Consider the following 13,111-nt stretch of genomic DNA (forward strand, 5'->3'; position numbering starts at 1 on the left):
CAAAAAATTGAAAAAATAATAGACAGAATTTAAATATTCTCCCTTAACCTTCACTTCGAATCGCTCGATTTTATAACTTTTATTCAATTCTCTCTGGATACCTTCGGATATCACGAAAACTTTTATAAAAATAATAATAGTAAAATTGTAAAACAGGAAAAATATGGGAGCAAGAAAATTGGAATAACACAGAATTTTCTGATTCTATTTCTTCCGTTTCTTTCTCTTTTAATTTACACAATTTGCCTTTACTAATTACGAAATTATAAGCCAGATGCATTAAACGTACGATTTTATACCAAAGATAAGCATAAATAAAAGGCAAGAGAGAACCGAAAAGAAAAAAATGTGTTCCTGGAAAGAGTGGTGCTTATCAACCGATGAGAGGAAAAAGTTAAAAAAGAAAGGAAAAAAGAATCACCGAATACCGATTCGGATGGCGAAATTCGAGATTTCGGAAATATTCGGTGGGCCGATCACGTTCGTGGGTAGAGAGGTATACGCACGAAATCTTGCAAAAACGTCACCAGAATCCTGGGGCAATTAGTCGATATTTTAATGCGCAAAAAGCCGGGCCCTCGTTAGATTCCCTGGCTGGGAAGGAGGACCGAGTGTATCCGCCACTTGCCAAAGGGCCATTGATAAAAACGGTTACTCGACCGGTGCGGCACCTTGTTAGCGCAAGGATTCTCGGGTTGACAGCTCGCAGCAAAAATAACACGGACGTTAACCCGATTCGCGGACGGACCGCTTCGAGGATCGAAAACTCGAAGCTGGATCCTCCACTCGAATCGGCGTGTATCGACTTTCAATCAGAAAATGGGCAAAATTTTAACGACCCAGGGTTGAGAGTAAAGTTACTTTAATGAATTACTCTGAATAATTTATTATTGAAAGCAGTAAGCAGGTTAACCTCGGTTAACAATCGAGGCGGAGTTTTTAAAGTTTAATTAAAATGGTTCGAATTTTTACCAATATTTTTAATCGTAAATAACAATTAATTTAAAACGATTGAAAAAATCACTTGAACATTTCCAAAAATAATTTGTAAATAATTTTTGTTTATTTTTCATTTAAATTCTATTCGTGTAAATTTAATATTTACCTTTATTAATTTCATTTATTATTTATTTCTATGTTACTATAGTTTATCAATCCTTATATAACCTCTAAGTTAATTGAAATAATTTAATCGAAGTAATTTTATTCTCAAGTTGAAATCAAGGTTATACGGGGGACCGCAACTATAATATAACTAATAAACGTTATTCGAGCATTTTGACTAAATTTTTCAGCCCGTCCAACTTCAATTTCCATCCCCTCCATCCAACCGTTTCGCCTTCTTTTCCCGCCGGTTCTCCTCATTTCCGTTAATTTGTTCGCCTCGATGTCTCGTAAATCTTCATCCTTAATTCACCGCGTGTAATTCAGTGTTACGCACACTCGGCTATTCCCAATTTATTTGACTGTTTATGACCGACCTATGAATATTCAATACCCCGTAGACCTTCCTGATTTTTACGATCTTTAAATACTCCTTCGTATAAATTGAATCAACGCCCCGAAAGAGCTCGAGATCGTATCGCTCGCCGCATTTTTCGGCGCTCGGGGCCGCCGAATATCCGTAAGAATTTATGACAACTAACCGAATGTTGGCCCTCCTCTGTATACACTCCGTACGAGATTCTATGCCTAAGTGTCGTGGGCAGAAAAGAATCATTGCCTTTTGATTTTATATATACATTCTCCTACGGCAAAAATTTTGATTTATTTTGTTATAAGTAGGTGTTAAGCTGGCCAATCAGAGAAATATTTCAAAATGATCATAAAATGAATGTTTATTCGTCTCTCGTTGGGCTCGTAATAAATAAGATTAATTTTTATTTGTTTGTGAAATTTGTTTCATCACGTTTCATATATAATTTCATCGTGATATAATTTTGGTATTAAACGTTTTGTTTCCAATTTATGGATGTTAATAAAATTTATTACGCGTTATATTATACTCTTCTTTAAAGCAGTAAACGAAAAATTATATTTCGTAAATTTAAAAATTCTTTTTAACGATGCTCTCACTCTATTCCCATCTCGTTTCATCTAATACAAATTTAAATTGCTCAAATAATATGAATAATATGAATAAGCCTCGTTTCTGTGTATCAATTTTTGTACTTTTGTTTCGATCTCTAAAATCGATCCTTCAAATGTGTAAACACTTTGTACACACAGAATAAATTATCGTTTGATCTTTCTCGTTTAAGAAACGCCTCGTTACGATTAAAATAAAATTTCGAACTTTTATCATACTCTCTAAAAATTATAATTGAGACAATGATCGTACGATTTCTTCCTCGCCATCGTTATAGCCACGTTCTTTCGATAAGTTATTGAGCAAGCAGGGCGTTAACCTGAATCCAAGAATCTACGTTTCAACGGGGAACATTTGTATACAAAATGCACAGGAGCTCGACGTCCAGCCATAATCGGTGGCCATAACTGTTTTAACGATATTAAACGTACTTTATCTCCTTTATGCCGCATTACCCTCAAGAGTGCTCTCGATCCAACCAACCCGTTTTTCTCGCTTTCTACACTTTATAAAATAGTCGAACCTTAACCAGTTCGATCATTTTCCATCATCCTCCATCATTTTCTTTCGTTCGCTTCTGTTTTTTCAAAAATCTTGGAGAATTCTCTTTCGAAGAAAGAAAAGATGAATCCCTTTTCGAATCGAGTCCATAATTAGAGAATTAGAGAAAATATAAAGACTAATGTAATAAAATTATCGTATTATTGAATTTTGAAAAATCCTTTAAAATGATACTCGCGCAGAAGAACCTATTCCAAATCTCTCTTTTTAGATTGCAATCCAATATTTGTCGGTTTAATCGAATAAAGTAAATAAAAAGGATTACAAAGCGAGTTATTTCACGAATTATTTAAGTGGTCCATTTCACTCACAAAGTCCATCTCTCCCGTGCCCATTGTTTTCTTTTATTTCCACCTACGTTCCGTCGATTTTTCGCAATCGGCACGTAATAGTTGATTGGTCTTAACGAGCATGACGGTATTAAATTCACGTTACAGGGAACACGAGCTATCGGCGCGAATCGAGTTGTCGATGGTGAACTACATGCGTCCGTTGCAGTCCAATTAGATATGCGAGCCACCGTTTCCATGCCGATTAATTGCACGGTACGGTTTTGCCCAAGCTGAGAATATCAAGAAGTGAATTAAGTCGTGTGCCGATAAGAGCTCGGATTTACTTCTGCGCTCTATCTTCGTGCCGATAATCCACCCGTTTTACGCGGGAGAGATCGACAAGGATTGCGCAACAACGTTCTGATCGCATTTCGATAATTTACGAGTAACAAGAGTTGCCCGAGTTTTCTCGGATTCTCAAAGATCGAGCAAATTGGACAATTACCGATCGTTCATCCACTTAATTCGCGTAACATAAAAGTGAAATATTTATAGATTCGTATCTAGAGTAATTTATTTAATTTTACAAAATTTTACGTTGAGAAGAATAACTCGAAATAATTTAGACGGACAGGAAACAGGATCAACAAACGCGACAAGCGATAAGATAAAGATAAAATTTTAAATAGCGAGAAATTATTGGTCGTTTCATCATCATGTTGCAAAAAAAAAAAAAAAGATTGCAAAATTGTATATTATATACAACTTTGAGATTTGTACTGATTCGAGTGGGATAAATTTCTCTGGTAGCCGTGGCTATCGGGTCAGAATCGGAAAGTAGTAATGAAAGGTAGTATCCGATCCACACATAGCGAGATGAGAGGTGGAAGTTGTAAGACGGGTAGCAGTAGTGTCACAGAAGGAACGCAAGAGAATCGACGCGATCCGCGTCGAACGACGTGCACGATTCACACTTTCATCCCGGTGTGGATATTCCAGTTTCACGGTATATCGAGTCCGGTCCGCGGCTTACGCAGAGCGCATATATACACAGAGAGCGTAAACAGAGAGAGGTCGTTAAGGAACTTCCTACTAGCCGGACGACTTCCCCTTTGGCCGGGCCGAAAGCTCTAATTATTTCTTGCCTCGCGCCGCGATCACTTCCGCGCACAGGTGTAACCGTTTACGGGAAGAACGGTCGATCGCAGCGCTTAATTGGAATCCGATAAGCGTATGCCGACGGTTTCGAGAGAACCGTCCCCTCCACCAACGGACATCTAAATAGTCCTACTTTTACTCGCGCCCCGGAACAACCTCCAAGATTTCCTTTCTTACCGCGTTTCGAACGGGAAACACGTTCTTGGAACAGTGGTAATTAGCCATTATTGGAATTGTCTCGAATATTCTTTCGTTAACGTTCTAGTGATATTGGGAATATAGGGAAATTTTCGTAATTTGAAGATTACATATCTTGGTATATCCGGATGCACGAAAATTTCTTTCGATGTAATTTTCAATGTTAGTTTATAACATTAAAGGAAGAAACATTTCCAATATTCGTTTATAATCTTAATTTTTAATTACTTATTATTAAGTATATTCTATTATAGTCCGGAAAGTAATTTCGTTTTCTCACGCGAGTGTCGCTAGTGTTTATTCGGCCAACTTCGTTCTGAACCGTGTTGTTATTACGTATACTTCGAGAGTTGGTATTTATAAGAAAAATTCGATCCATTCCGTTTTTCGTGTACGATAACAAAGATGCAAGATCGAAAGGAGCATATTTTACTTTTTTATTAAAAGGTAAGAATGCTGATCTGACAAGAAAAAAGTTGTGCGAAGTCCACGGAGAAGATGTATTAACAGTCAAAAAACTGGTTTTCAAAATTTCGTTCCTTTCGACGTTAAAGATGTTCACGTTCCGAGAGATCGTTTGATGAAGACAAAATAAAGACACTGATTGAAGCAAACTGGAGAAATTGCTACCAGATTGAATTCGATTATTCATACGACCATTTCATGTGATGTGATTATAGGTTATGATTATAGAAAAGAATGAAAATTAAAATCTATCCCTTTATTTCGTTTATTATTACGAGTGATACGTGGTGGAATTAAACGTAAGAATTTCTACGCGAAAGAAATGAGGCAACCGCAAACTTTCATCGCTTGTGTACGATCGCAGGACGACGAGCGATGGCATCGTCGTCGTGGCGACGACGTCGTCGTCGTCGTCGTCATTCCGGTAGACGCGATGACAATCTCGTAGGGCCGGCTAGGTGTGGTCCTACGTTCGAGGCAGCGGGTTTCCAGGAACGCGAGCCATTAGACCTTCTGGCTGGTGTTATAAATTGTACATCGTTTAATTAGGCTCTCTTCCCGCCCGTGTTCGGGCGGCTCAGTTATTTACCATTTACTCCCAGCCTACCCCTGAGCCGGTGCTATCTCTGCCGAGGCTACTGTGCATCAAATTGGATTGGGATTGGGTCCTGGAGACGGCTGCTCCGCTCTAGGAGAGACGGTCACGCCGACGATCGACCCGGGGAGCAAAGGTTATGGACATTGTTGTCGAGACCCGAAGGTTGGACTGTGTACGTTAAAATTAAGTTGATTCCTATATGTCACTAATTTTTATCTTTTTATTATTAACAGTGAATTCTCGTCCCTCCTCTCGACTAGGTGAAATTGGTTGTTTGATCGGCGTATTACGCATAAATTTGTTTTAGTGAAGGCGAATGAAATGTAATGTCCATAATAAGTGATGTAAGATAGGTATAAAAAACAAGAAACAAATCTTAAACTGTAACAAATATATCCAAATAAAGATCTTTTTTGTACATCAATTGTAACAAAAAATATTTTTATGTTTTCCTGATATTTTGGCCTGAATCCGAAAAAATTTAAAAAACTTATCTTTATTATTGATCGTCTATGAAGACGTGATGTTCTTTTCAATTAATATTCCTTTTTAATATCGTTATAATTAAAAACGAAATAAGTAATTTTGAAAATAGATTTTTCTCAATTTCCTCGAATTTATCACAAGAAAAAAGAAAAAACTCTTCTTATCCCTGAATTCTTCCTTCGTTCATTTGAAATGTTGAGTGTTTGTTCCAACAAGTTTAGATTACAACAAGTCAATGTATCGTGACGAGGGGAAGATATTTTCCCAACCCGTATCAAGATACAAGCTTGTGTACTCGATCCTGGGCCCGGTAATCGGAGGAACAACGTCACTCGCTAATTTCGCATTATCTACGAGCACGTTTGCCACGACTCGCGCCTAATGATCCCAACGGCTGGAATTTCCACTCGAGGACACGAGAGATTGGCCGCGAAAATGAAGAAGTCTGCGATTCGAAGGTGGCTCTGACAAAAATTCCAGCCTTATCTTCATCGATGGGATCGAAATTAGTTAGCCAACGATCGGGCCGCGCGGCTCGCTGAAACAGCCGCTCGATGCTGACTGAATAAAAAGTGGAAATTATGCTCGCAATTAGAGGAGGACGCCTCGGTGCAATGGCTCGTTTCATCCACCGATAAAATAATCGAATTTAATACGTTTATTTATTTATTTTTTGCTCCCTCAAATTGCGACCAATACAAGAATCGCGTTTCCTTTCCACGATGACAATTGTTGACGAAACGAACCGCGTTATGATAAAACTTGTTTAAACGTCAATTGTCGAAAGTCGTGTTACGAATGAAATATTTTCGTCGAGTAAAATAGGAGGACTACGTTGGATGCGAGGGTGTAAGATAAAGGAATGCATTTTCAAAAATAAATTGTATCACTTTATATTATGCGTATAGTTGTATTTTTATGAGAAACGTATTAATATTTCAACATTTGAACGAAAAAAAAAAAAAAAATCTTAATATCTTGAATACCTTGAAAAGGATTTTTCGATCTTTTTCTCCTTTTTTTCTTTTTAAAACGATCGAACAACCCCTCGAGTCATAAACTTGGTTAATTTCAACGTGCTTATCGGATCTTTTAAATCATATCCATTTTTTTAAATCTATTCATTACGCCTTTTCAACTTTGTTTCTGCAAATCCGATTAACAGAATTTGCAACCAAGGCTTGCCGAGGATTTAAAACTTTTTCACCTCGTGTTTATTTGAATTCAAAACGAAGGCAATCGGATGTTTAATTATTAAAAATCTATAATCGTATATTACGCTTTATATTTCTTTTCGTGCTCGTTCAAAGTGTATCAGTTTAAAAAAAAATAATAATAATAAAACAAACAAATAAATAGAAAACGAACGTTTATCTGAATTGAAGAGCGAGGCAATCAGGTCCCTAGCTATCAAGAATTTATAATTACGTCCATACTTTTTACATCCTTCGATCACTACTCGTTCAAAGGATCTCGTCGATCTTTCGAAATAAGTAACAAAAACAAATAAAAAAATGTCGCTTCGAAACACATGCTCGCTTCAGCGGATCCCCATCCATCTTCCGGGATTTCCTTGTATAATAACCTCGTCTTAACGACAAATAAACGACGATCCGATATATGATATCCGCAGAAGTAACTAATTACCAGGATCGAAACTTGCCAACACTGTTCCCGTCTGTTCCCGATTTCAGAAAATTAACCGCTCCTCCCGCTCGTGTAGCAGCGCCGGTCCGGATCCGTTCTCGCAGTGGCAAAAATTCCGGCCTTATCTCGGCCGATGAAGTCGAAATTAGTAGCCGGCTACCGTACACGGCCCCTCGCGGCCGCGCCACGCCGGTGGTGGTGGTGAAAATCGGTGATGACACGGCGCGCCGTCGAGAAAGGGGGATGGCCGTGGTCTGGCGATGGCCGAGAATGTGTGTCGTCTGTGAACGTGACAATATTAATAGCCGGCATGCCAATACCAGCCACCGCTGTTCGTGGCTCAACATCAATGGCGAAGTTCCGGTAATAGCGTCTCCTCGTTCCGCGTTTAAAGGGCTCGATGAATTAATTATCCGGTAAAAATTTTTAAATAAATTCCCCCAGAGAGTCGTATTTATTGTAATACGGTGTTCAAAAATTGGGAAAAATTTCTTCCAAGTCTTTTCTTAGAATTATATTTATAAAAAGGAAAAAGGCGTGGATCGATTAGGAAAATTTTCGTCGGTCTCGACTCGTTTTAATATCAGAATTTCCCCGATTTGCAACCGTAAATCGGAATGGTAACAAACGCCACGAAGGCGGAGACAATGGATAGGACAGTGGGGCAACAACCGCATTGTTAATAGCGCGGTAATAACAGTTAGAGGCGGCGATCGGCCGCGACCAGTGGTTGTAATCTCGCTGGTAATGGCGGTGGCAAACCTACACAAATTTACCCCCGACGATGTAACGCATATACACAGGGCGCGGGGAGCGCACGGGCGCAACATCCGTAAGTGTTGGATTCTCGGCCGTTGTTAAGTAAATTGGGTCCCAACCGGTTTCTTATTTCGTGGCCACTGTCTTACTCTCGGCGTAAGGCGACCGCTCACGAGCAAGAACCGCTCGGGCCCCGGATCGGTTGCTTCCCTTCTTCGGGCTCGTTCAGGGCCGTACAGTTCCTCCACAGCCATTGGACTTTCCGCTTTTTTCTCTGTACATAAATATTTATAGTCACATTTTGCGTATTTCATACTTTTCCAAGCTTCACACTGTGCAATTCTGCGATTGACCATAGTTCTGTGAATTTAATTATGATGGAATCGACACATAGACGAGTTTATGTAATATGGAAAATATATATAGGAAGTAGAAATTTTTTTTAAACTTTATATATTTCGTTATTTTATATATAGAATATTTCGTTTCGAACGTCTGATTAATTTTCTTTAAAACTCCTCATTGATTCTCCCTCATTTTGATTGTAATTTCTAAATATATCAATGTTATAGATATATTTTATGTAAATTCAATGACTGATCAAGTGAAATCAAATTACACGTTTCAATCTTATTTTTTGAATCTGCGATTTCCAACTTCAATTTCTTCTCTTTTTCGAAAAATTCTACCATTACTACTAATAACATGTAAAAAATACTCTTGCCTGAATTAACTGAAGAATCAAAAAAGAAAAACTTTTTAAGTAAAATTTCCTCCATCATTAACACGGCTATGATTATTTTATTAAAATCAGAGAGACTAGAGTAACGAACGAAAAAGGGAAAAAGCGGAGCGATCGCAAAAAGCATCGCATCAAAAGAGAAACGAAGAAGCCTTCGTTTTAATTTACGTACAAATCTCTTCGACTTTGTAATATCCAACAGTCTCAGGTTAACGATGCGCATTACGTTTCTTTTGTGCGCACCCGTTTAAGGAGGCCGGGCTGCCGGAACGAAAATGGAAACATCGTCGAGTCGCGTAGCCCTCTCTCTCTTTCTATTGAAATCTCTACTCCCCTCTAGGAAGCGTATCGATCATAATATTCCCACAGGATGGAAGCGAAATGCATCGTTGATATCTTACTTAAATAACGAACGCTTTCACCGTGCTTGGTTGGGGCCAAACACGTGAACACCGTGACCGAATACGGTCGTTTGTCATTCCTAGAAGCTAGCGCGAAAACTCGTTAATTGTTCGTGGTTCGTTAACTCGTCCACGTACAGGAAAGGTCCCAGTGCAGCGCGTATCATGCTAATGGCGGTGCTCGACCAGTCTCGTGGGGGATGGATCGTGGGGGAAAAAACGTCACCCCGTTGAGAAAACAACGTACACAAGTGGCTCTGAATAACGCACGAGACTTGTTATAGAGGCTGGGAAATGGCATACTTCCAATTATTAAAAATCGAATCGTCGGTTTTTACGATACGCAGGAATAACTTTTGAAATATTTCTGAAATATATGAGGAGAACAAATAAATCGCAGAATTACAATAGGTTTGTTAACAGGATTCCTTGCTTTTGATAACGCATTAGTAGATCATCTCTCTGGTTAGATATTATTCCCTGTGAAGTGTATACTTTCGTAAGAAAGTGTGCCGAAAATTTTGCCACGAAAACGAACGCGTGTTTCGTGGAACACGCCTGTCGCGTGCGTGTGTGTGTCGAGAAGTATGCGCCGCGAGGTGGGTCGCCTTTTGTTTTAGCATGGTGAACCAAGGGAGCCCTCGAGTGGGTTCACCACGAGATCTCGCCAGCTGATATCCCCGCTTTTTTGTCAATTTATAAGGATTTATACGAGCGAGCCATGGATACGCTGTCCTCCCCCTCTCCCTCCGCCAACGCGAGACCAACGTTTCACCAAGGGGTGGTCCTCGTGGCTCGACGACGAGCCTGTGGCCACGAGAAAGGGAGAATAAAGCTTGGTCGAGACAGGCTTGGGAGGGGTTAAGGATCCTGGAAGATGGGCCCGACAAAAGGAAACCGACGCGGCCCTGCACGTTGTTACCACGAGCTTCGCTTTTCGGGTTTTTGGTTAACTAGGGAACGGCCTTTCGAATATATAAATTAAACATAATTCATATAACAAGCGCAATTTTTGTCGATCCAATGCCTGCTTGTTTATCGAGTGAAAAGGATCAATAATCGTTACGACTATATTTAATCGTAAGCGAATATCATCGAAATAAAGGATCGACTGTTAGCGTGGAGATCCGCGAAAGCTGAGAGGACCAGGAGGGAGGGGGTTGACAATTAAGCAATTATCTTCGTCCTTCTTCCTTCTCGGTCCCTACCCTTTGCTGGTCGAGGAACGACGCGTCGAAGAAGAGGGAAAGTGTCGGGAGGAGGGCAGCGAATTCGAGGTGCAAAAGGGTAAAAACGAGGGAGGGGAGGGTCGAAAGAGCGAGGATAGAACGGGGCAGGGACCGTATCTTAATGATATTGTAGCCGGCGTGCACACGCGCAGGCTTCCTCTAATTGCACCACTGTGAAGCGGCCATGTTACCTAGCCGGGGGTACAACGGAGAGGGAAGATCCTCCGTCAGGATCGCACGTAGTTACACACATATATATACACAGCACACACGCTCGCGCAACGTGCACGTGCGCGTCAAAGAAGGACGGAGTGTCGCAGAAAAGGCATGCGTGCGTGCGAGAGAAGGAGCGAGGAGAAGGTGGCAGGGATGGTGTGGGTCGAACGAGGACGGGTGATAGAGGGTGATGGAGGAGGGAGAAGGATGGAGAGAGGTAAATAGAAGATGCTCCCGCGAAGAGAAGGACGAGGGCTCGCGAGGAGGGAGCGAGAAGGACGAGGGAGGGGGAGAGTGGAATGGGGGAGGAACGAAGGGGAAGAGGTGGAAGAGAGAGAAAACGAGCGGACGTGGGAGAAGGAAAGGGAAAGGATGGGGTGGGAGATCGGGCGGCGATGGGGAGGGGATCTCTCGGAGGTAAAAAGCTGGAAATGCAGCATGGCGGTTGGGAATCGGTAGCAATTATTACGAAACGACGACAGTTGAATGCGAATAGTTGGCCGGGAGGGAGGTGAAGGAATTTCGAGATGAAGGCGTAGGAAAACTCGATTAGGATGCTCTAATTGCCCCCTTGAGGGGGGGAGGGGGCGGGTTGTTTATCAGAGATGTCCAAGACGACCTCGCTAGGGGTTGTTATGAATTTGAACTCGACGAGGATTCGACGAGGTGGCATTTTCTCATCGTGTACAAATGTTGCCTTTCGAAATAAGAGAGCAACTTAATCTCACATTAGCCCGACCATATCTCACGTTTAAGCCTCGAGCCCGCAAACGTGACTGCACTCCTGACATTTCGAATATCGTTGTATTTAACCGCTACACGTATCCCGTTACAAATACCCCTACTTCAAACTTATCTGCTTTGCAATTGCCTACCTTCTCTCGCGGACAAACAACGCGAAATAATAACGAGCATCTATCCTCCTCCCTCCTCCGCGTCGAATTATTCGCGACAAAAAGGGATGTAGAAAAACGCGTAAAGGAAAATTTGGCACGACGAGTAAAAAGGGGATATAAAGGGGAAAGAAACGACGATGCTAGGAGATTAAAAGGAATACATCCAAAATTACGGGAACTCGTAAGGATCTCTACGTTCGCCAGTTATCTGGCAATTTCTGGTGGGTGCTTATCGTTAACTGGTGGAGGAACGTCTCCTCTCCATTCGAAGTTCGCAACGTTGGCTGCCTCGACCTGGCCGAGTTTGCAATGGGGACGTGCTAAGATAACAGGATTGTTTAGACGCGCAGCTACTTTGGAAACACTTGCACATTGCCGGTTAATTGTGCCATCGAGAATAGTAACTTCGTCTTCGGCCGGAAGCACGGATAGATATGACGTCAGAAACGTAATATAATTGTAGGTGGAGTGGCGTATGGTGTGCAAATCGATGCATTGATTATGCAGTGTGTGCGACAAATTACGAGCAACAAGGAGAAAGATGTTTCGAGGATGTTCAAAACATACTTAACGTCAGAAATTCCAAGTTAATTTGCGATCGCGGTGCGCAGTTTGAGATTTGCGAAACGAATGGCACGAATAATTACGTTGAACCCTAACCGCGGGGGTAGAACAGGCGGCAAAAAACGCGTACCACGGCATTGAGATTGCGATAGAAAGCGGGAAAGGACGATCGCCATGAGCGATCGCGAGGACGTGTGGTGGGGTGGCCGAGGTTTCAGGGGATGCGAGTTAAAATGGGAGGGTTGTTCGAGCAAGCAACCACTTTGGCGCACGCGTAACCGCTGCCAGTCAATATTAACCGACGAGTCAGCCTCGAGACTTCGGTGTCACCGACGTAAAAACTGGCCACGTCGAGCAAAACGTTCCGTCCTAAAGAGGAAATTGCTGGCCGCTTCGAAATTAGCGAACCGCCATCGTACAGCTGGTAATATACGTGGTATTATTGGAAAAAAAGTTTACAAGATTAATATCTTGAAAATTTATTCAAATTCTCGCCATTTACCTTACACATTTCCGAAATGAAAACGAATCAAACCGTCGAAAGAAAATTCCAATTCTTGCATAACGTACGTTAAAGTAAAATAAAGCTCCAAGAGTTTCCAAAAAATCCAACACAAGTTTCCAATTAGCGCGAAAGAAAGGAGTCAATTTCAATTTCAACTCCAAGGAAACGAAGCAGGAAATTCGTCGAAGCTCGAAAGTCTCGGTCGAGGGATCGTTCGAGGAGGGGGAGGCGAGTGTTAAAAAGGGGTGTGCGGATGCGACGTCGCAAATAATTGGTCAATAATAGCCTCGCGAAAAGCAGGTTGGACAAAACGTCGTCGCCGTCG

The 13,111-nt window shown here is 41.3% G+C and overlaps 1 protein-coding gene and 1 long non-coding RNA gene across 2 annotated transcripts in view; one reads left to right on the forward strand and one right to left on the reverse strand.

Annotated features, from left to right (window-relative positions):
* The first annotated feature begins 4,455 nt into the window (after positions 1-4,455).
* On the forward strand, positions 4,456-5,765 carry LOC114578218 (uncharacterized). The gene is made up of 2 exons (XR_009828784.1): positions 4,456-5,503; positions 5,575-5,765. It is a non-coding gene; the product is annotated as an uncharacterized LOC114578218 (long non-coding RNA).
* A 952-nt stretch (positions 5,766-6,717) lies between these two features.
* LOC108003577 (probable serine/threonine-protein kinase irlB) overlaps positions 6,718-13,111 on the reverse strand; it is a 31,109-nt gene continuing 24,715 nt past the window's right edge. Inside the window, exon 5 of the transcript XR_009830307.1 lies at positions 6,718-8,507. The gene's annotated coding sequence lies outside the window, so the exon portion shown is untranslated. The remainder of the gene's footprint in view (positions 8,508-13,111) is intronic.

The sequence above is a fragment of the Apis cerana genome, linkage group LG1 (genome assembly GCF_029169275.1).
Source record: "Apis cerana isolate GH-2021 linkage group LG1, AcerK_1.0, whole genome shotgun sequence".
NCBI classification, from domain to species: domain Eukaryota; kingdom Metazoa; phylum Arthropoda; class Insecta; order Hymenoptera; family Apidae; genus Apis; species Apis cerana.